Source organism: Aythya ferina (genome assembly GCF_964211825.1).
Source record: "Aythya ferina genome assembly, chromosome: 3".
Taxonomy (NCBI): domain Eukaryota; kingdom Metazoa; phylum Chordata; class Aves; order Anseriformes; family Anatidae; genus Aythya; species Aythya ferina.
Window position 1 is genome coordinate 97,304,837 of NC_140298.1, and position 24,966 is coordinate 97,329,802.

Consider the following 24,966-nt stretch of genomic DNA (forward strand, 5'->3'; position numbering starts at 1 on the left):
TTGTGGAAATGTGAAGTAGCAGACAAGGGATTATGTGAATATATGCCAATATATGCCAAAGGGATTATGCCAATGTGAAGTAGCAGACATGCCTCTTATGGAGGGAACATGAAAGACAAAATAACTTGAAGCTATTCTGCAAAAGCTGTTTCAGCCATATGCCTAACAGTTGATTCTGTTGGCAAGAAGTGAATAAATGGGATGACATAGAAATGAGAATGTCTCGTGAATCCATTTTATCCTGCTTTCCTCAGGAAGTTATGTGAACATATTATCTCTGTATTTCTGCATATTCAAACAAATTTCAAATCATTAACCAAGTTCAATCGCATATTTAATGGTAAATTATTGTGTTCCTAAGATTCATGACAATATGCAGCCTAACGAAGGACAGTGACCATATCACTATTTCCATTTAGGTAAACTATGCCTCATGTAAGGTAGAGTATAAGTATCCTCTCACTGGAATAATTTAAAACCAAAATCACACCTTTTTATACAAGGCAGAGACAGTTACTGAAAAAAGTGGATTCTTCTACTAATTTCAAATTAAATTACATATTTAATATCTATTATACATATAAATAAATACTTCAGTGAAAAAAAAAAACAAAACAATCAGTTAAATCCATTAGAGAGAAGGCTTCAGTTAATAAAGCTCGTATTAGATATCACTCTACCCGACAATTATGCATGAGACTGTTTAGGGAAGAAGACCTTCTTAAAACTAACACATACAGACACTAATAGCAGCACAGTAGAAACATGCTGATAGTGACTCTCGTACAGAAGGCCCTGTACTGACATGCCAGGATACACAGAAGTTGGAAAGAGCTGCCAAGGATATCAGAGCAGAAATGTTTGCATGTACTGCCTGTAAATTAGTAATTATATGACTTAATGATATTAGGATCTCTCTCTATAAAGCTGGTGATAGAGGATTATCTGACCAACTAATATTATCTACCCTTTTTGGTTAGCTGAGTGTCTGTAAGCTTCTAAGAGCCAACTGAACCATATAAGACTTTATGAAAGTAGTGGGCTTCAGGACCTAGGGAAATTCTCCAGTCCCAGCACCGCAGAGGTGAGGCTGCCCTAGTGCTATGTCCCCGGTGTGCCCAGAAGCCAGGCATACAGACACACACACACATGCCAACACAGTACTAACGCAGCCAACCGTGCAGTTCAAGATGGACAGAATGAAGCGGTGCCTTCACTGACACACACAGAATACAAATCACTCACATAAATATTGAGCATCAGAGATGTCCTGATCCTCTTCTTCCCCTGTGGCTGATGAGGACTGACTTCACTACAGTTAAAAAACAGATACATACTAAGGGATGCTTTGTAACAGGTTTCAGACACTTGATCTATCCCGATTTCCCAGACCTCCAAGCCCCTTGGTCTCATGGTTTCTCACTCTGGTTGCTGGTACTCAAAACCTCTTACCATACTCTCTTGTTATTCTTGCTTCACTTTTGCCTGTGATTACACACAAACTCAGAATAGAGAGTGCACCCACACAGGAGACACTTACATAAAGGATTGCAGTGTAGGATAGATAGCAGCAGTCAAGTATAAGTCTCACTCACACACAGGCATATTGACAAGTGCTCTGTTTACACACCACCTAGTCTCCTTTACCATATTCTCCCTCTATTTTCCAACATTTGTTCCTAATTCACCCTGATTTCATCTCTTACTACTTTTGGTGTTTACCCCTAAATATGTCTTGCACATTCCCATAGTCCTTGGCTCTCTTCCCTGCCAGGTCTGAGTTTAATTTGCTTTACTTGATCTAGTCAGAGCCACCATAGGGATACCTGGTATATTCATAGTATCAAGGTCAAAACTGACCTAACAATCTGCCGTGTGTATAACTCATAATCAAGAAAAATAGTACAAAAATTGGATTTCTGCTGTGGATTCTACAACAGCCACAAGTGGATGTCTACAGAAAGCTGCGCAGCTGACATAAGAATGTTATACTTTATTTCCCTTCAGATAACAGCATTAAAAGGCAACTTTTTCCTAACTTCAGTTTCTCTATAAGCAACAGCTGCATTTCTTTCAAGGATAATATCTGATTGCTTTCCTACCCATTTACAATTTGAGCAATTGCAAGCAGGTAAGATGGCCTGATCAGAAGAATTTTGAATTAAAATATCCAGACTATGACAAAACTTATGCAAACAATCTAGAGCATTCAATTGCTAACATATATTCTTAGGCACAATTGTCCAAAAGAAACAGGGTCAGCATTTCAGTTATAAATTTATATTTTAAAGAACATTTTTCCACAGATTTTAAAGCACTGCCTATCACATCATAAAATACATCCATCATAAAAAGCATAATATATTTATGACGCTCATCAATTTTGAAATAACAGTTTTTTAAAAAACATTTATCTATTATTTTCTATTATTTTAACTAGAGCACAATGATATCTACAAAAAATGAGGACTGAAATAAGTTCTTAAAGAAGTAAAATATGCGTAGTTTATCATTTGGTAAAGAAAAACATACACAGTATATCCTAGAAGTTTAATATAAATACTGGGAAAATGTCTACCTTCTTATGACTGTATCAACTGACCAATCAATGGATGCCAAAGAACTAGGGCAATATCCTCTCAGGCTGGAGGAGGATTGCTTTCTAAAGCCATGTAAACTCATTGCAAACTGCATGCAAAGCTATGCTTCCCAATGGTTATATACACGGTGCTGTGCAGGATAGGACAGACTGAGAAAACAATTTTGTACAGCTGCCCACACTTGTGGGCTCTTAAGATGGAGGAATGATGCCTCCAGAGAGCCCAGTCCCTAGTGGCTGAGGCTTCCACTGCTGCTTTAAGTCTATGTACTGAAATATTTTCCAGAACACTGCCGTAATACCAAATTGCCAATGTGTACTTAACCTTTACCTAAAACCTTGCAGAGCAGTTTATATTACAGCTTTGTAGTCATCCCTATCATTCAGAAACAGGAGTAATTCTACTAAAAAGACATGCTTAATTTTCTCATTATATAAACCCAATGTAATGCATTTTTAAACATATTTTAATCAATAAAACATATCCACCTTATAAATGAGGTATGCTCTGTAGCAAAGCTGTGGTTAGAAAATCCAGCAGTATCTCTCCTTGCCTTATCTCAAGAATTAATGTATTCAAATGATAACACTGTAAATAATGAATATGTTATTCCAGGATGAGACTAATGAGAAAGTAAAGATTGTTTCCAGTTCTTCTGACAAACTAAAAAATATATATATAAATCACTTAATACATTTTATTCTTTAATTCAATTGCTTTATCTGAAAGGCTACTGTGGTGGTTTTACTGTGCTGGGCAGCTAAACCCCACAACCACTCTCTCACTCCTCCTACTTAGATGAGGAGGGGGAGAAGTAAAGCAAAGGACAACTCATGGGATGAGATAAGGATAATTTTATTAAAGGGAAATAATAATTAAAGAAAGATTATTATGAACTAAACAATTTAGCTAAAGGGAAATAAAAAGGAAAAGGGGAAAAGGGAGGGGGAAAGGGAAAATAAAGAAAAGGGAGGAAAACAAACAAATAAAGCAAATGAAGGCTATGTGGAAGTGCAGAGGAAAGAAATTACTCTCTACTTCCCACAAATGAGCGACGATTGACCACGTCCTTGAAGCAGGGCCTCAACGCACGTAACCAGTGTTCAGGAGGAGGACTGACGTTTTCACAACGAGAGCCCACCCCTCCCCTCTTCCTCCTGTTTCCACCTTTTATTGCTGAGTGTGACATCATATGGTATGGAATATCCCTTTGGTTGGTTTAGGTCAGCTGCCCTGGTGATGTTTCTCTTCTCACTTTTTGCCTGCCCCCTAGGAGGGTTAGAGAAAGGCCCAATGCTGTACCAGCACTGCTCAGCAGTAGACACAACACTGGTGTGATAACACTGCTGTTCCAGCTACAAGTGCAGAGTACAGCACTGTATGGGCTGCTGCCGGGAAAGTTAACATCCCAGCCAGACCCAGTACAGTTACTTAGCTTAGTGTTTATCAATATAATGTAGATTTTGAAAATGAAGCTTTACGAGGAGCATGGATTCCCAAAGAACACTCAGAAAGCTAGACCAGGATGAGAACCCAGCTCTCCCATGTCTCAGTGTCATAGCCTACTCAATCATTAGTTTGCTGCCATCAAACTAATGTGCTGCATTAACTACATAACAAAGAAAACACACACACACAAAATCTGAGAACATTGTTCAAACAATTCTTTAATTCTGGCAGACCAGTTCCCTGGGGAACCTGTTCCAGTGCTCAACCACCCTCTCAGTGAAGAACCTTTTCCTGATAAGCATCCTGAACCTCCCCTGTTGCATCTTCAAGCCATTCCCCTGGATCCTATCGCTGGTCACCAGAGAAAAGAGCTCAGTGCCTGCCTCTCTGTTCCCCCTTGTGAAGAAAACTCCCACACTTCCCGCAACCTGTAGCGTTGCATGGGGCTGTTGTGCCCCAAGTGCAGGACCCAGTACTTAGCCTTGTTAATCTTCATATGGTTGGCTTTGGCCCATCAATCCAACCTATCCAGATACCTCTGCAGAGCCCTCCTGCCCTTGAGTAAATTTGTATTCCCACACAAGTTAGCATTGTCTGCAAACTTACTGAGGGTGCACTCGATCCCCTCATCCTGATCACTGATTAAGTTGTTAAAGAGAACTGTCCCCAGTACTGAGCCCTGGGGGACACAACTTGTGACTGACCACCAATTAGATTTAATTCCATTCACCACAACTCTTTTGGCCCCACCACTCAGTTTTTAACCCAGCAAAGCGCACGCCCATCCAGGGCTTGAGCAGGCAGCTTTTCCAGGAGAATGTTGTGGAAAATAGTGTCAAAAGCCTTACTGAAGTCTAGGTAGACCACGTCCACAGCCTTTCCCTTATCTACCAAGTGTGTCACCTTGCTGTAGAAGATCAGGTTAGTCAAGCAGGACCTGGCATGGCATTCACAAACCCATGCTGACTGGGCCTGATCACTTGGTTGTCCTGTAACTGCTTTGTGATGTCACTCAAGACAATCTGCTCCGTGAGCTTCCCTGGCACTGAGGTCAGACTGACAGGCCCCTTCCAGCTCTTCTTATAGATGGGCATCACATTTGCTAGCCACCAGTCTACTGGGATCTCTCCTGATAGCCAGGGCTGCTGATAAATGATGGAAAACATCTTGCCAAGCAATTCTGCCAGCTCCTCCAGTACCCTCAGGTGGATCCTATCTGTCCCCATAGACTTGCATGCTTCTAAGTGGTTTAGCAGTTTGCTAATCATTTCCTCTTGGATTATGAGGGCTTCATTCTGCTCCCTGTCCCTATCTATCATCTCAGGCGACTTAGTACCCAGAGAACTGGTCTTGCTGCTAAAGACTTAGACAAAGAAGTCATTAAGTACTTCAGCCTTTTCCTCATCTCTTGTCGCTTTGTTTCCCTCAACATCCAAAAAAGGATGGAGATTCTCTTGTTTAAGTATTTATAAAAAAACAGAGAAAAATATTATTCCTGTCTTGGAGATAAAGAACAATGACAAGCAGAAATAGAGTACATCATCCAAGTTGTATACAAAACAGATTAATCTCATTATTATAGTTACCTGAAGTTATTGAATTTAGAGTTGTAATCTAATCAGAATGAAAATCTTTTATAATGTCATCTAATCCTGTTCAAAACAACATCAGTTGTTTAAATATTTTCTGTTAAGGTAGTAAATCAGTTATTAGTCAGTGATTCATTGTCCTTTTGATCAGTCTTAACAGCAAGTTATACACTATATATATGTAGTCTCTCTATATGTTTGTATCATGTATTTTTCCAAAGTTGAAAGCTCACACAATATGAAAAATATTTTGCTTTAGTAAAACAGTAATACATTTTATTTATTATATGTAAAATAGGCTACATTGAAAGATACATTCATCAAGAAAAACACCAAAAAGACGTCAATAAGAGTGACTTACTAAGTAGCCCAATAAATGTAGGATATTTCCTGATGAAGCAAAGTTTCTTTTATGTATATTTGTATATTTGTATAAACTAAGGCATTTCTATCTCTCCAAGTCTTGAAAAAATACAGTAAGTAACCATAAATATTCACTTTCCAAAAACCTGATGCTCTAACAAGGTCTTAGGCATGACATACAATAAAACTCAACAAAGGCAATGCAATTTATTTGTTAAAATCTGAGCTTGTTCTAAAATAACCAGTCTGTAGCTTTTTTTTTTTTCTATTAAAAAAACAACCAACCAAACCAACCAACCAACCAAACACACACATTTGTACTCTTCTGATATTGTACTGTTATGTGTTTTTTTTTTCACCAATGACAGAGGCCAAAGTTTTATTAAAATGGATTACTATAAATAACTGGTGGTGCAGCTGAACTCCACCACATCTGCTCTCTCACTCCCTCTCCTCATGATGGAAAAGGCTCAATGGTTGAGATAAGGATAGGGAGATCACACTACAGTTACCATCATGGGCAAAACAAATTCAACATTATCCTAAAAGGAAAATAAAAACACCTTCCCCGCCACATCCACCCTATTCCATGTCCTTCCCCCAAGCAGCTCAGGGGAACTGGGAACGGGGGCTGCGGTCAGTCCCTGACACTTCGTCTCTGCTGCTCCTTCACGGTCACTCTCTGCCCCTGCTCCACGTGGGGTCCCGCCCACGGGATGCCATCCTTCCCGAGCTGAGCCTGCAGGGGCTGCCCACAGGCAGCAGCTCTTCAAGAACTGCTCCCACATGGCTCTGTACCACAGGATCCATCCCCCAGGAGCAAACTGCTCCAGCACACGTCCCCCATGGGCGGCAGCTCCCCTCAGGCCCCCTGCTCCTGCGTGGGCTCCTCTCCGCGGGCTGCAGCTCTGGCCCAGGGCCTGCTCCTGCGGGGGCTCTCCATGGGCTGCAGCCTCCTCCAGGCCACATCCACCTGCTCCACCGGGGGCTCCTCCATGGGCTGCAGCGTGGAGATCTGCTCCATGTGGAACCCACCGGCTGCAGGGTGACAGCCTGCTCCACCAGGCCTCAGGGGAACTTCTGCTCCATCACCTGGAGAACCTTCTGCCCTTCTTTTGCACTCACCTTGGGGTCTGCAGGGCTGGTTCCTCATTTGCTCTCCCAGTGGCCCACCCAACGTCGCTCCCTGGCTTGGGTCTGGCCAGCAGCAGGTCCCTTTGGAGCCGGCTGGAGCTGGCTCAGATCCAACAGGGGGCAGCTGCTGGGCTCTGCTCACAGAGGCCACCCCTGCAGACCCCTGCTACCAAGCCCTTGCTATGTAAACCCAGTACAATAACCTTACCAAATTTATTCCTCCTTAAAGTTTTTTCCATAATTACATTTTATCTTTAATCACAGTACTTTACTGTGTTATTCACCTATTTCAGGTTCTCAGTTAATTATAATAATGATAAAGTATCGATGTTTGAATGAAATCAGCTTTACATCCTTAGATGAAGTATTATTTTCCAAGTAAACTTCCTTCAGGCTTAGCTGATCAGAAGGTATTGCCTTTTGCCTGATTTTGAACCTATTTCAACATCAGCTTGAAAATTTCAAAAATAACTTTTTACAATGGTGGATCTGATTTGGCTTAATAGGGCAGTGTGGAAAAATTTCTGCCTTTGAGATAAAGAACTGACTGTAATGCCAGTATGAAATTAAAGCCATGCATATCTGTTATAGCAATGATCCATAATCCCTTAGTTCCCTTATAAACGTCTAAAAACACCTAAATACTGGGCCAGAGGATTTCAGCTGCAGGAGAATAAAATCAGAATTTGTTTTTGAGGAGCAATGGAGACTTATCAGATTTGACATTTTCTTAGTGAAGTAAATAAGTATTTCTTAGAACTAGCAATCAGTCTGAAATTCAAATTAACTATTGATATTAACCGGATTAAAACTTTGCAGATGAAACAATAACAACATCTTTGATAGTTTCACTGAGAAATTAGAATGAGGTATAATATTTATAAATAAATCACTAAGAGTATATCATATCTAAAGGAAACAGTCTTTCCACCCTATAAAGAAATTCTGATCTACAGAGCCATATACTAAATAATGAATTATTTAGCCTTACTCTGACTTGACAGAATCTATTCACTCTGATGTTTTTTTCACACCTATCTCCTCCTATCATACCATCTTTCCAATATTTCTATGATAAGAACTGTTTTCCACCAGAAATGCTTTTTCTTAAATATATGGAAATATGTTCTTTTTTTTTTTTTTTTTTTTTTTTTTTTTTTTTTTTTGCATTTGAACCCAGAACAGTCACATACAACCAGTAACTGTCAGTGCTCAGTTCTGTATTCTTTCCAGTAATCATATGTCTTAGTCGCTGAAATGCTTGTCAACTGTGCTGTTAAATTGGGTCATGTAATGTTAACAACATCAAAGCTGGGCTTCGTATCTCCCAAAAATAATTCCTAAGAAGTTCTTATTATGTTTCTGTATAATTGTAGCTCAAAAATATACACAAAATTCTGTCATCTCTTCCTCTGGGTTGGCTTCAGGGCTTTGTAGTTATCTCTAGATCTTGAAGGTACTGTAATTTAAATGAAGAAAAGATGCAACAGATTTCCTACAAAATGAATATAAAATCCCTTTCCCCTCCTTCACTGTTTCAGAGGAACTTATGAATTCAGAATTTAAAAGGGCTATTGTTAACATATTAAAATAATCTGACTCACAGGAAAGATGAAGATATATATTTCAGAAGTTCTATTCCATATATAATTTAATTGACTCTCCTGCTATATTTTTCATAACTTTAGTCAGTTTGCTTAAATATTATATAACTGATGACAAAATATTAAATAAATACTTCAACTACAGTTGCATTACTGTCTGACAAAACACAAGATTTTGCTTAAATGTTTCAATTTTTTCCAGTTAAACATATCTCAAAACATCCTTCCCAGTACATGTTTTATAATATAGAAGTAAATATATATCTTTCCTTGAAAGACAGAAGGGCATTTAGAAAAATCACCCCACCCCACAAGGTATAGTAATACAAAATTTAAGGGGTGTGCTTGTGTTAAAAGTATTAGTACTAAAAATAGATTTAGACAGATGTTCACACTCAGGAAGTTAATTCACTAATGGCCTGATCTAATTCTCATTCAAATCAATACCAGTCTTTATTAGGCTTTGAGACTAGTCTGTTTAATCTCTCCAGATCTCAGTTATACCCCTATAAACAAAGGCTATCTCCGTAAATCACAGAAGTGGTGTGAAGATGAATATTTAATCATTTATGAAGAGTCAGAAAGTGCTCAGAGGTAGGTCATGAATGCAATCAGACAGCTCCTTGCTGCATCTATTACTGAAAAACCTGCGTGGGGTCCAGCTTCCCTAAGTTCTGTGCCCCAGATGGAAAAAAAGGAAAGCCTCACACATGACCCTGAAAGACTCCTATCACTTTTCTTTGACAAGACAGGAAACTTACATGCACTAGGGAGACTGTTTCAAACCAGCAACTAAAGGAAATTAAATATATTAGGTGACTAGGATCTCACTCCTTATGTCTATCCAGCATTTCCAATTATCTGTGTATACTAGGGAGTTGAGCAAGATTCAAAAATATGCCAAAAACATGCTCCACCATTGGCCAAAGCTAATCCAATAATTGACATTGTGTAGTCACTCACACCTCTGTGGGGCATATTTAAGAAAGGAAAAAATTGCAATAGAAGCTGTGAGAGTGGAGCGGGAGAAACAACCACACAGACACGAAGTCAGTGAAGAAGGAGGGGCATGAGGTCCTCTGGGCTCCAGACCAGAAGTTCCCCTGTATCCTGTGGATGATATCATGAAGATGTAATCTGTCCCCTTGTAGCCCATGGCGTACTACAGCAGAAGAGATATCCATCCTGCAGCCCATGAAAGAGCCCACACTGGGGTGAGTAGATATGGCCTGAAGAAAACTAAATCCTGTGTAGAGGAGTCATTGGTGGAGCAGGGGTTCTGGCAGGAGGTACAGCCTGTGGGGACCCATGCTAGAATAATCCATTCCTGAAGGACTGCACAGTATGGCCACAGAATCAAAGAATTTTTAGGTTGGAAAAGACATCAAATATCATCAAATCCAATCATTAACACTGTCAGTCTACTACTAAACCACATCCCTAAGCACCATACCTACACACCTGTGAAACACCCCCAGGGAAGATTACTCAACTGCTTCCCTGGACAGCCTGTTACAATGCTTCAGAACCCTTTCAGAAAATAAATTTTTCCTAATATCTGACCTAAAGCTCCCCTGGCACAACCTGAGACTATTTCCTCTTGTCTCCTTGCTTGTTGCTTGGGAGAAGACTGACCCCCACCTCATTGCAACCTCCTTTGAGATAGTTGTAGAGAATAATAAGGTCTCTGCTGAGATTTCATTTCTCTAAGCTAAGTAACCCTAATTTTCTTAGATGCTCATAAGACTTGTTCTCTAGACCCTTCTCCAGCTTTGTTACCCTGTGATATGAACTCATATTTGAGCAGTTCTTGAAGAACTGAAGTCTGTGGTAAGCTAACTTTGGATCAATTACTGAAGGATGGGAAGGAGTGCATCACATGAGAGGGACTCAGTGCTTGAGCAGGGGAAAAGAATGAGGATGAAGGAGTTGCAAGAAGCACTGTAAACTGACTACAATCCCCATTCCCCTGTACTGCTTGGGTAGAGGAGGAAGGGGAAGGTTGGAGGAAGGTGTTTTAAGTTTACTTTAATTATTACTACTCTATGCTGTTATTAATTGATAATCAGTTAAACTCAACTTCCCCAAGACAAACTTGTTTTGCCTGTGATGGTAATCTGTGACCAATCTCCCTGTTATCTCAACCTGTGAACTTCTCTTCATCATATTTTCTCCCCGTCCTGTAGAGGAGGGAGAGTGAGAGAGCAGCTGTGTGGTGCTCTCATCATGTGTGGCAGCTCTCTGCTGCCCATCATCCTTAAACCAGAACAAGCGGTTCCTGTCCTCTGACTGTGCCTGTCCTTTAACTGTGCCTGGGTATAATCTGGGTGAGTATTAGCAGGCATAGACCCATAGACCAAATTGTGCAAACAGGTACATGGAATTCTGGATCAAGAGACAGTGCTTAAGGACGCGCCTTGTTCCTAGGCAGTTTATACAGGTGTAGTTGCACCCAGACTTGCTCGTGAAGGAACAGATTAAGAAATTCTGACCTCAGACTGAATACTGTTAGAACTGCCATGGGACTAAGGATATGTGCTTGTTTTCACAAAACTTTATTTTTTCTAGGCTATTAATGTGTTCAAGATATGTTGCAGATTGAATAAAACTAAGGGACAACTAAGATCTTTTATTAACAGTTAACAGCACTCTTACTCTATACAAGGCTTCAAATTTGTCTTCACATTGAGTCATAGAAAACAAAACCCACTTTCTCATACAGGGTTGTGAAAGTAGATTTTGAAAAAGTAAGTACCATCACTAAATGTTTAGCTATAGAATCTGTTAAATATAACAAACTGCTATTAAAAAAAATACAATTTAAATTATATTCAGATTAACAGCTAACAGAGTTGTTCAATGTAGAATATTTCTATATATCATGATGTAGAATTTCATTATAAAACAATAAATTAAATTCATACTTTCTTTGCATTTTCATATGAGATGCAATTCAATACTAAGTTCAAGACTGTTTCCATGAAATCTGTGTATTCCGCAGTGATTATGATTCGGTTAACATCTAGAATAACTATGTATCTGTAGAACTCTATCTTCATACATGTATATCTGATTTATTTCATTATCAACTTTCCCACCTATAAAACTGCTTCTTTTTCAGGTACACTTTGAGCTTACTAGCCACCTTGTGAGATCTAAAAATACCACAACCGCTTCCCCCCAAATGCTAGACCTCAATAAAGAACATCTTGTAGCTTTTTTATTCAAGTAAGAACAGGACAAGTGGACTGCCATTGTACTTATAAATACCTAATTAAGCTGGCTGAACACAGATGCTAAGATTACAGAAATTATTCATCACATAAACCTGTGATTGCAACTGTCGTAAGTACTAGATTTTACTCCCAGAGAAGAGCTACAAGTAGGAAGTACACTTGCAGGAATAAAAGGAAAATAAAATAATAAACTGTTCAGGAAAAAAAAAAAAACAAACAAACAAAAAAAAAAAAACTAACTGTTCAGAAAAGCTGTCTGCCTGTATCAGAAACAGTGTGTCCAGCAGGACTAGGGAACTGATTTTTCCTTTGTATGCTGCACAGTTTGGGGCCCCTCACTACAAGACAGATACTGAGTTGTTCGAGCATGTTCAGAAAAGAGCAATGAAGCCAGTAAAGGGACTAGAAGATATAGGAGGAGCAGCTGAGGGAACCAGAGTTGTTTATTCTGGAGGAAAGGAGGGTCAGGAGAGACCTCATCATGCTCAATAAATACCTGAAGAGGCTGCAGAGAGAAGAGCATTGATCTCTTTTCTCAGGTGACAGAGTGTGAGGAAACAGTCTCAAGTTGTGACAAGGGAGGTTTATATTGGACATTAGGAAGAATTTTTTCATACAGAGGGTGTCAAACATTGGAATGGGCTCTCCAGGGAAGTGGTGGAACACCCATTCCTAAAGGTATTGAAGAGATGTGTGGGTATGCCACTAAGGGGCATGGTTTAGTGCTGGGACACTGCAAGTCAGGTTGACGGTTGAACTTCACGCAGCAAAAGCTGCATGCACAGGCAAAGCAGAGTGAGGAATTCATTCACTGCTTCCATTGACGAGCAGATATTTAGCCATTTCCAGGAAAGCAGGGCTCCATCACAGGTAACCACTACTTGGGAAGACGAACACCATAACTCTGAACATCCTCTCTTCTCCTTATTTACTTCAGTCTTTAGGTCTTCAGAACTTCATATCATAAGGTCATATGGTATAGAATATTGCCTTGGTTCATTTGGGCCAGCCATCCTGGTTATGTCCTACACCCAGCCTCTGTGCTAGTAGGGCAGCATGAGAAAAAAAGTTCTTGACTCTGTAAGCACTGCTCAGCAACATCCGTATGTTATCAACACTACTTTCAGTATCAATCCAAAAAAACCACAACACTATCCAGATACTATTAGGAAAATTAACTCCATCCCAGCAAAAACCATGACAATATGCAATCATGTCTTCTATCTAATAAAGGTTTTCTTTTAACATTTATGTGGGCATAAGTGAGAAACTTATGGTTCTCAAATAAAACTTGATATTATGTACCTTTTTGCAATCTAAACTGCCTAAAAGTTTGCTAGAAATATTACTTACTTGCTTTATTGCTCTCTATATAGACTATTATATGTATAATAGTTTAGTATATGTATAATAGTCTATTATATGTTTATTGACATATTTTAATAATATATTGCCTTATTTCCTGGATTCTTGAGTACCTGTAGCCACTATTGATATCTGAAAAATCAGGCCTGTTCCCATCATGAAGAAAAAGTTATTTTCTCTATGAATACTCAGCATTTGATTAATACTATATTGTTCCTTTTAAATCAGCAACATAAGTATCATTAGGGTTTTTTAGAGAATGAGTCAGATCTTGATAATTACAAAGTTAATTTAACTGTGAAATGAAGGTATCTGTGTGTGCCAGAAATTGTCCTCTATTAGTCTATGGGCAATAACCTCAAATAGTATAAATCTGCTTACATCTGTTGACTTACACCATTAAAGACCCTGCTCTTTTATTAAACCCTGATATTCTGCATAGTGCTATTTGTATTTTCCTTTTACAGAACTCGGAATTATGGCCTTTGGGTTTCACAGATTAGTAAATTGCAGGAATAGAGGTACCACAGGAATTTCCATCCTTTTTCAAATATCCTTGAAGTTATTATAAATGACCAGGCCTTTCTCAGGCAGAAAGGTAAAGGCAAAGAATTCAATAACACATCTTCAGCCCAAACCAAACTCATAAATCTACTTCTGAAGGCCCTAGGGGTTACAGAATTCTTATATCAAGAGCTACAAATCTTATCCATGAAGGAAGCCATTCCTAAGAAAACATTACATAGACTTCTATGTTATTCACAGGCACTACATTTGAAGATTAAACAGGAAGCATTCCTAACAGCACAAAGATGCATCTTGCACTGGGACTTGCACCGAAATACTCATGTCAGTAATTCTTTTAACTTCCAGTAAAGGGTATGACATGTCTTATGTTATATTCTGGATTTTTTTTTTTTTTTTTGCCTTTTACAAGAAGAGCTATTTGTAATACTTTTTATTGGAAGGCAAGTGCCTCAGTTTTAATAAAACTTTCTATAGGATATTATCTTAGGTCCAGGATAGGATTTTGTTGAGAAAAATAACCAATAACATCGTCCTGTGATTATGGGAAGACAGGTTGAAGCCTTTCTTCTGACTATTCTCACAAATTTTTAATATGAATTTCTACAGGAATTTTCCATTCAATTTGTTTTGCTTTGTTATGAAATTCCATAATAAGAAAAGTTCATTTTGGGCTAATTACAAGTGTGTGAAGAATTCATATAATTACCATAAGCACAAATAACCAGGAGTGCTAAATATTATATGTCTTTTGGGAACACTATGTCATGTCAAATATTAAATAATTGCATGTCTTTCATATCATAGATTTCCACTGTTGGTTATGGGAATTCTGGGTTTATTTAAACTTTCTACTCTACAGGACAAAACAGAAATAATGAAAGGAATCCAGGCATTACTTTTATAATAAACTTCTTTAATAAAAACTTCTAACTCTAAAGCAGCACTGAAACCATTCTAGAAAGTATGTTATCAAATCATTTATTTGATGTAATCTTAATTACTATTTTTCTTGTTCCTGTTCAATAACTTGAAAGTTCAGCCTGCTAGGTCTGGTCTTCTGAATCTTCTCTTGTAGAGCCTTTCTTTCTTTTGTCTAACCAAAGGGGCAGATGAACAGATTAAATTATATCAGCCAACTTCCAACACATTATACTTCTCTATGCTTGGTAATTTTGGTATATATCATTAGTCCAAAACATGCTGTGGAGTTTGTGTTTAGAAACTGTTTTATGTCTTTCCTATGAACTGCTCTTCAGAGCTTTTATCTGATAAAATCAGGTAGCAGTTTAAACCCAGGTTTCCATGGATCATTTTATCTCTGATAAACCCCTGGTGAATTACAATTAATAAGTAACCTTGTACTAAACTCCAGTTTAAATCTTATTTCTTAAATTGTAATGGAATTTGAACTCATCAATTATCATCTAGACTAAACAAATAAAACATTGCTTTTAGTTCAATCTAATCTTAATTTGCAAACTCCTGAATATACATATGATCTTCTATAGTCTTTGCTTAGGGTTGGAAATGATCTGCTTTTATTTTCACTTTACTGTTACTTTTGGTAACACTTTGTCCTCAGACTGACAATCACTTGAATCATGAGATGAAGAAGAAAGTTTATGGCATATGAGTACACTGCCATTATACTGCTTCCTGCTTGTTGCACAGTTTCTGTAATATAGATGGATCTCCCTGGCATGGTTAGTAGCTCTCTTTATTGATAAAGAAATTCTAGGGCATGTGGTAAGGTCAAATTACTCTCACTTTACCACTTTTGTTTTTTTTTCTTTTTGTACATACATGCACTAACTGGTCCCTTAATGGATCATTTAAACTCTGAACCAGCAATGCTCTGTTAATTTCCTTAATTCAGGCACTTCAAAAAAATGTATAGAAGTAGAAACAGTCTGAAGTCACCAGCAGTTTAGGGACTAGGTGATTTTGTGCAGTTTCCATAATCTATGAAAATGCTTTCTCCACTGGTTTAATAGAAAGTCTTAAACTGTTTATGTAATAGCTTTAAAAGGTTAACTGCCATTACCCTCACTAAAATCACAAAGCTTTTCTCATAATTTACTATATTACTTAGTCATATTGTTTTAAGTCTGAGATACAGGTGGGTCAGTTCTCTACTGAGCTATCAAACAATTCTATTTCCCCCAAGTCACACATTAACCTTTTCTTTTTTAAACAAGCAATTTACTCACAGTCCCAGTAGCAAAATGATGCTTTTTACTTGCCTTTATTCTGCTAGGCTTTAATCACTCTATTTTACAATATTTTGTAGGAGTCCATTTTATTACTAGTGTTATGTCTTTTGCCAACAGTTCAACAACTGAATTATGAAGAACAGTAATAATTGTTTTTGTTGAGTAAATTACACATGCAACTTTTAACTAAAAATACATGCAGCTCATCTAACAGTTTTAGATATAAGAAGTTATATCTAAACTTTTTAGATATAAGAAATTATGAAGTAATCATAGTAAGAGAACTTGCAAATCATTTAAAGACATATTACCAACTTCTTTTACACCCAGCATATAAATAACTTTTCATTTGCATAATTTTTGAACAGTCCATGAGCACAGTTCAGTTTTCTTGATTCTAAATGCCAAAGCAGGAGTCTTTGCAGCATACATTTGGAAACATTTCCCTTTCCCATTTGATATAGCTATCTGTTTCATGGCACAATGTAATGCTGCCACTATGTGCAGCAAACAAAACCAAACTAAACATACAGCCACACCCCAAAAAAAAACAAACAAAAACAGAAACAAATTATCCACCTCATCTTAGTTACAGGAAGATCCAGCAAGTGTATTGATATGTATTGTTTGTATCCACATGTGTATTAGCTCTCTACTCACTATTAACAGCAACAACAAAACTGAATGTTTGAAATATTAGGAAAGGAACAGGGTAAAAAAATAAAACATCCTTATGTCACAGTAATAAATCCAGGGTGTACTTATCTCTTAATGTGAGTAGTTTCATCCATCCAATCTCAAAAACAGAAGATACAAAACAGCGGCTTCCAAATGTAAAATGCCAAAAAATTTAAAAAAAATATTCAATCTTGGAAAGAAACAACAAGCAGATGACAACACCTGTCAAATCAAGAGGAGCATGGAAAATGTGAGCCAAGGATTTCTGCTGTTTCTTCCACTCAACAAACAACTCAGAGGCTCAGCTGAATATTAGAATTTAGTTTCTTTAGTTTTAAGATGATTTTGGTTTGAAGTTCCACATTTATTTTCTTATCCATTTGGGCTGCTGAACTGCTAATGTATATTCTATAAATAATGTAGACAAAGTATTTTTTTCAGTCTTCTATGTGGGAGATTTTGCAACCAGGTTGTTACTGCTCCATGATATTTAAGCTTTGTATTGCTAAACAACAAAAAAAAACACTAAGCTTCATAATAAATTCTACTTGTAAAAAAAAAAAAAAAAAAAAAAAAAATTAGAAGCTGTAATGGAGTGGAAAATGAAGTGGAAAATAATAAGAAGTAAGAAAGCTACTGGAACAATTTAACTTGCAAACAACATTTTATAAGAAAAGGGTAAAGAGGGTTGGGATTGATGTATTTTTTTTGTTTTCAGGATCTCAGATCATCTATTTAAGGTCACAACAATTTATTCACCTCGGGTTTTATCAAACTACTCGTCCAATAATCACAGCAAATACAGATGAATTCTGTAAGATTTTACCTTGTGTCATTGTCAATCAGTGAACACATTCATTTAAAGTTTCAAAGAAGGATAGACATTAGAATTTAAAGTCATATGTCAAGAGAAGAGTGGTAATAACATTTCTTTCCATTATAGTTCGACAAATTTGTGATGTGAAATTCTACTTGTAAAATATCCTTGGACATGATGCTTAACATTACCCTTAGTATTAAAATGAACTTAAAACTAAATGAAATTTTAGCTTAATAAATTACTAAGTTGTTGTTGACATATCTAATCATGCTTCAGTCATCAAGACAGGAAAAGCCAGAGAAAATATCTTCATCCCAAGTTGTAACACTTTTTTTTAGTGGAGCATGGTCTTTGAAGTGCTGTGAACACAACCTTCAGCCTATATCTGTGCTTAGGTTTCCTCCAAGGTCATAGCAAAGTTACTCCAGGATATGGCTGTTTTACTCAGTATTGATTCTAATGATCAGTGTGGTTTTTTTTGGCTCATGTCACAGAATCACAGAATTTTCTAGGTTGGAAGAGACCTCAAGGTCATCGAGTCCAACCTCCAACCTAACGCTAACAGCCCTCCACTAAACCATATCCCTAAGCTCTACTTAGGGATATGTCAATACTTACCTACTTAAAGAGCAATACTTACCTACTTAAAGAGCAATACTTACCTACTTAAAGAGCAATACTTACCTACTTAAAGAGCAATACTTACCTACTTAAAGAGCAATACTTACCTACTTAAAGAGCAATACTTACCTACTTAAAGAGCAATACTTACCTACTTAAAGAGCAATACTTACTTAAAGAGCAATACTTAAAGAACAACCGACCAACCAACAGATCAAATACACTCTAGACAAAGTTACATGAAAAGCTCTGAACTATTGCACTGGATTAGGTGGGGTTGTCGCGTTAAGGGGTGTAGCTGATTAACCATTACGGGCCCGGTCGGATTCAGGGTACTGAACCAGTCGGACATTCACCAAAAACGCGTTAACCGTCTGGGGGTCCAGTCAGACATTCACCAAAAACGCATTAACCTTCTGGGGGTCTGGTTGGATTCAGAACACTGAACTATCACGGATAACCACCCTTACCCTAGTTGCACTTAATGAGAGCTATCACAATGCAATCAAGTATGGTTTATTACAGCAACAGATAATCAGATTCTTTTGGATTGCCAGTGATAGTAACTGTCTGCAAAAGCAAGCTAGTATGCATGAAATACACAGGTGTCACAGGTGCACAACCTAGAAATAAATGCATTAAAATGATCAAAGACTCTATAGAGATTTATAAGCAAGTATTCAGATCTCACCCAAAGGCGTCCCAATGAGGGGGGAAGAGAGGCTCAGCCCATCGACTGATCCCAGCAGTCAGGAGGTCCTAAGGATGGTGTATTTCCTTGGGATGGTATCTCCCCTGACGGTGGTATCTTCCCTAACATCCCCTCTCTTTTGGGCCAATTTATATTATTTTCTATCTTTTAGGTGGAGCTTGAGTGGCTCTAGTCAAGCATATCTTAGTTATGATTGGTGTAAAGTTTTCCCGTCTCCGTTTAAAGTAATAGGCTCTGAGAAATTCAGGGCGCATGCTCAGTGAGGGGTGGTCTCACCTTGGAGGCGGGTAGCTTTTGGGATGGAGGTGTGTTTTGATATTATAATGATACTATAATGAGCAAAAAGTACACTAGGGTACAGCATTTGTCAAAACATGACAGGCCTTTGGCTCAGGGTGGCAAAAAGTGCAGCTTTGTGCACAAGAACAATCGAGGCCCCACCTGATTACAGAGCCTAGCCGTGGTGTCTCCACTCCACTCTACACTCCGTGCTGTTCCTTAGAGCTAGCACACCAAGTTTCCCCAGCGTGATAGCACCTAAGGTTGGGAGCCTAGGGAACACTAAGATAATGCAGTTATGCCCTACCCTGAAAGCCTCTTCAATGCTGTACCTTTTCCTTAAAAATGTGAATATTAGTCTTATTTTCCTAGTTACTTCAGGCAATTACACCACAGTGGTTGGAGCTGATCATTGTAGAAGCTCATATGGTGGTACGTTTTAGATTCATAATCAAAATAGTCTTAGTAAAACACTGATGTTTTAGCTATTGCTCAAAAGTACTTGCAAAATATCAAGGACTTTTTGTTTCTCACTGCATTCCCCCATGAACAGACCAGGAGGTGCACAAGAAGCTGAGAGGGAACACAGCCAGAATAGCTGACCAAAGGGATATTCCATACCATATGACACAGTGCTTAGCAATAAAAGCTCAGGGAAAGAAACTAAAAAGGGGGCTATTCAGAGTTAATGCATGTCTTCCAAAGCAACCATTATATATGACAAATTTCGTATTTCCTAGAAATGACTAAACATCTTTCTGTATATGGGAAGTAGAGAATGTTTTTCTTTCTTCCTTCCTCCCTTTCTACAACTTTTGCTTCACCTTTTAAATTCTCTTTATCTTAACCCAGGAGTTTTAATATTTTTACTCTTCCCATCCTCTCTCCCATTCCAGTCATCAAGTGGCTGCGTGGGGTTTAGCTGCCTACTAGGGTTAACTCACAAGAAGTATACAGAGAAAAAATATCTAAGATGTTATATTAAGGAGTCTGCCACACACAGAATCTGGTCTCTTCAGTATATCTCAAGAACAGCTACCTGGCAAAATGTTGCAATTGAATTTAATCAGTTTTGAAACTCTAAATGTCAGGTCCTATGTCCTACACTAACAATCTAGTTTGAAATATCCTATTAATGTCATGAGGCAAAATAGGAAAAAAGGTCCACTGGCACTGCAAAAATCAGTCTATAAAGATGACCAAATGAGGGATAGGCTATGCTGGAAATAGCTTTGCATATACCTACAGAAAGAGACTCATGTACACAGCAGTGGGCCACCAAGGAAGATACAGTTATAACAAAATAGTGATGTCAAGCAGAATATAGACTATACAGACTATAACCATAGGCCTTAATTTTAAAGACCTGTATGTTAGTTTGAGTGATCTACTGTGATGTCAGCATGTACTGCCTAACTATATACTGCTCTCCTACAGAGATGTGTAAGAGTGTAATGCCCTCAGAAAGTCTCTGTGCACCACCTAGGAATTTCAGCAATGTACAGATATGAGACTGATAGCTTTGTGCACTTACAGTAATTATTACAAAGATGTGAGGAACAGAGAGGCTGGCCATCCCCACCATAGATGGGAAATACACCAAAGATACTGTGATCCACATGCAGGTCTCATCCAATGTTGCAACAGCCAAGGATCCCAACATCAGGAGAGATGTAAGATTGCAATCACCTTTAACATAAATGCTATTCTTTACACAATACAACAGATAACCAGCCTTGAGTATCAGGTGCTTTTTTTTTTTTTTTTTTAACTGAGGTAAAATAATTGGCACCTCATCTTTGAGAAACATGCACACAAGCAAAATTGCAGTTAGCTGAAACTTGGCATCATTTCAGAGGGTCAGAAGAGCCCAGCCTGGGAAAATGAGATGGTTGACCTAGCCATGCTCAGGGTGAAGCTCTGGGCAGAGGTTTGGCCCTGGTATGGGTTCTGTTCATATGCAATGCTGCACATCTGTGTAGCAGTGTTTTCCCCATTCTCTATCCTTGGAGGGTGAGGGGTTGTGGCCACATGTTAGTACAAGCCATCAATCAATTCAGTCCATGGCAATATTGCACTGCACCTATCCATCAGTCTCAGGTGTTCTCCTGTCACTCGTTGTTACTGGGCCCCTACCTAAGAACACTGCATTCAGTTCTTATTTGAATCGTCTTGTCTGCCACAGATAATGATGTTCAGTCACTTAGCTCTAGTCAAGGCCAGGTTGTAATATTCTTGTTACAGTCACCTGGAAGCCACCATCTATTATTCCTTAAGCCTTTTTTGCATAGCATACTACAAAAATATTAACTTGCATTCATCATAGTCAAATCATCATTTTAACAAATGAGCATGCACTAGTCAGTAAGAGCAAGTCAAAGAGAGATCTTTTGGTAAATTTCAGTGAGGTTTGATTGCAAGACCAATTGAATCAAATTGTGGTTAATGAGTACCTCCAGTTTAACTTTTAATGCCTGGTTTATACTTCTAGAAAACTACTTGGATGAGTAAAGGAAATATTAACATTAGAAACAAAGAAAACTGATCAGATGGGGAAGAGATTTTATTCTACTAGCACAGATACTTTGAAATACCTTTTGAAGAACTCATAATAGAGAACATATTGACAATTTCAGTGTTTCTACATAAGATTACTTGCATGCTATTTCTGATACCCATAAATGAAAATGCAAATTAAATAGTTTAACTATTTTCAATAACTTTTTAAAAATGTTTGCAAAACTGATCCCCCCCAAAAAAAGAGTTCTGAATATCACTGTCAAATATTTTTGTCTACAGGCTGAAAAACTCTACAGCTGAAAGTCTGTCAGCTAAACAAACAAGTAAGCGCTATTATCACTGTGAGCAGTGACAGGACTAGAGGCAGCAGGCACAAACTGAAGCACGGGAGGTTCTGGCTGAATAAGAGGGCATTTCTTTACTGTGAGGGTGACAGAGCACTGGAACAAGTTGCCCAAAGAGGTTGTGGAGTCTCCTTCCCTGAGAGCTATTCAAAACCCACCTGGATGCCATCCTGCACAACATGCTGTAGGTGATCCTGCTTGGCATGGAGGTTGGGCTAGATGATCTTCAGAGGTCCCTTCCAACCTCATACATCCTTTGAATCTGTAATTATGAAGTTATCAATTTTATTTGTATATTAAAATATATTTATACATACATTTAAATGACTCTCATTTATTTTCATTGGTCATGAGAGCTTCACGATTACCACAAAACATTTTTGATATGACACCATGATTCCATTACAGCCACGTTTCATTGCTAGTGTTCAACCACACATACTGATTTTTTTCTGCCTGTATTTATATAGTTATTCTTCATTAAAATGAAAATATTTTAGAGCTCCTAGTTTTTGGACGAATTTCTATGGAGAAAAAAAAATGTGTGATCATATAGTCTCTATTGTCTTTTAAATCTCTTTTCTAGGCACTTTAAATCTTTGGCTAGTTTCTGCTTAACTTAGCAGAACAAGAGATCTACACTACATAAGCTCAGATAAGAAGGGTATGAAAAATCTTCACAGAGCTCTCCTAAAGACAGTTGTTTCATCTTCAGCAGCTGAAAAGAGCTCTTTAGACTTATAAACTAGACACATGGCAACAGTTGTCTTGCCTCTAAACTTGCTTTTCCTACTTTGTAAGTCCTAACAAACTAAAGAGATTTGTAAGTATTAACGTAAGAAATGCAAAGGGCGATGATGGTACTGCAGGTACTGAAGTGGAAAAAATTGGAAGAGCAATTAGCTGAAATTATTATGGTTAAACCACTAGCTATATAAAATACCAGGATTCACTTTACTCCAGTGTTCACAAAGCTATTTTTAGGTTAGCTGTAGATATATGAAACAGAAAAATAAATTTAGGCTAAGTCCTATAAGGCAGAATTGAACAAATTCAAATAAATATTTTATTTAAAAGCCATATTTGTAAGCCTTGTTTCAATGTGCTTTACATCACATTGTCTGAGAAAAGAATCAGGCAGAAGTACCTGCTACTGGTTTGCAAATACCTTAGTCTCTATATGAATTAACTGGTATTAAATCACAGGAGAATGATGATATGAACACAACAACAATTTCAAGTATTTGGACGAATATATAATGAGCAATTAAATATGGGTATGTTCAAACAAAGTACATCCCACAATTCAATGCAAGACAAGGAAGTATTGATAACTTAAAAAAGAAAATTTGTGCAAATTGTGCTTTCCATCACTTCTATAATTATGGCTAATCCTCATTTGCAATTTTATCTTGATAAAAAAATAACTTCCTTTTTATTATTTATTATTAAATATACCTTTTACAACAGAGTATGCTTATGGCAGAAGTTGCCCCAATATTCAAGCATCAATGATTCCTTACATTTTAATATGGGGAGAGGTTCTGCATTCCCAGCATATGTAACTTTATAGATGATTTCAATCATATATATTGTAGTAGCATTTTCAAAAATTTAGATATTTGAATTGTATCTAAGTCTCAAAATAGCTTAAGTAAGGAGAATGCAACATGTTCTTTTCATTATTTCCAGGTGAAAGGAAAGGTGACCCTGCTCAGTCTCTTGGTAACACTACACCTATGTGGTCAAGCCCCTTGCAGTGCCTACTGAAGCTCTTTGTGAATCCTCTGGAGAGTTACACAAATGGCTTGATATAGCCAGAGATTAAAACATAACCCAAAACCAGAAGTGTACCCCACCACATCGCAAAAACAAGTTAGCTGGCAACCTCCGCTAAACATTAAGGGAATTCCAAGCACTTAATATCTAGAAGGCTACAAGGTTTAAAGACTCTACAGCCAACAAAACAACAGGAAAAAAAGCTCCAGAAATATCAGAAACTGTCTGTAGCCATTGAAGAGACTATACCTTATGTGTTTACTTTTACTGTTTTCAGATACTCACTGGCACAGGGAACTTGGATGATACATTTCCCCTAAACCCTGCTCCATTCCTTTAACACCAAGGTGGTAAGTTTGACAATATTTAACATATAAGTGAAGGCATGAGGTCACGTTCACAGTAAGCCCCATAAATCTGCAAAACTCAAAAGAGACCTAGAACCACAAAGCAAACACATAAAATAACATCATCTTCCTATCCACAAGCACACTGTAAAAATTTCTCACCTGAAGAAGAGCTGTATGCAGTAAAGGTACTTACTACTATATAGTTTGCTTTACTCTGAAAGATCCTACTAGTTGTTACCTCAAAAGGCATGCTTATCTCTCTCAACTTAGAAACACCTCAGCCCATATGCTCTGACCCACTTAAAGAAGCCTGCAAGGGGCTGAAAGAAAAGCTGAAGGAAAAACAAAACACCTCCAAAGTGCCACTCAGGTAGAAAGAGCTCTCTGGTGGGACACCTGCAGCTTATATACCATTAGGCCCACCTGGCACCCAACCAATCACCTGGGAAAGGGGCAGGGCAAAGCAAAAAATAATAATAATAAATAAATAAATAAATAAATAAATTCAGCAGGATGAGCAGCAGCTGTGTTGTTTTTGTTTATCTGGCTTTGTTGAACAGTGTGCAAAGCACAGCACAGAGAACTGTGCTGTTTTTAGAAGCAATGATTCCCTTACCTTCTGCTTCAGCTTTGAATATTGAAAGGGCAACATGACCAAATAAGTAACTGAAACTATTTCAACTGGAATTAGCTCAAAATTTTATTCACGCTTTCTTTACACTCATGGTAGATGAAGACATCTTTATGTCAATACTCTTAGATTTATAGCTGCTGTTAGCAAT

General features: G+C 37.9%; 1 long non-coding RNA gene across 2 annotated transcripts; it reads right to left on the minus strand.

Moving 5' to 3' along the window:
* Positions 1-12,607: 12,607 nt before the first annotated feature.
* LOC311435275 lies at positions 12,608-24,542 on the minus strand. Of its 2 annotated transcripts, none has more exons than XR_014692019.1 (3): positions 24,344-24,542; positions 22,214-22,317; positions 12,608-13,018 (listed from the first exon to the last, which is right to left on the minus strand). It is a non-coding gene; the product is annotated as an uncharacterized lncRNA (long non-coding RNA). The 2 variants fall into 2 exon arrangements; XR_014692020.1 differs by lacking the exon at positions 12,608-13,018 and adding an exon at positions 20,748-20,880.
* Positions 24,543-24,966: the final 424 nt, after the last annotated feature.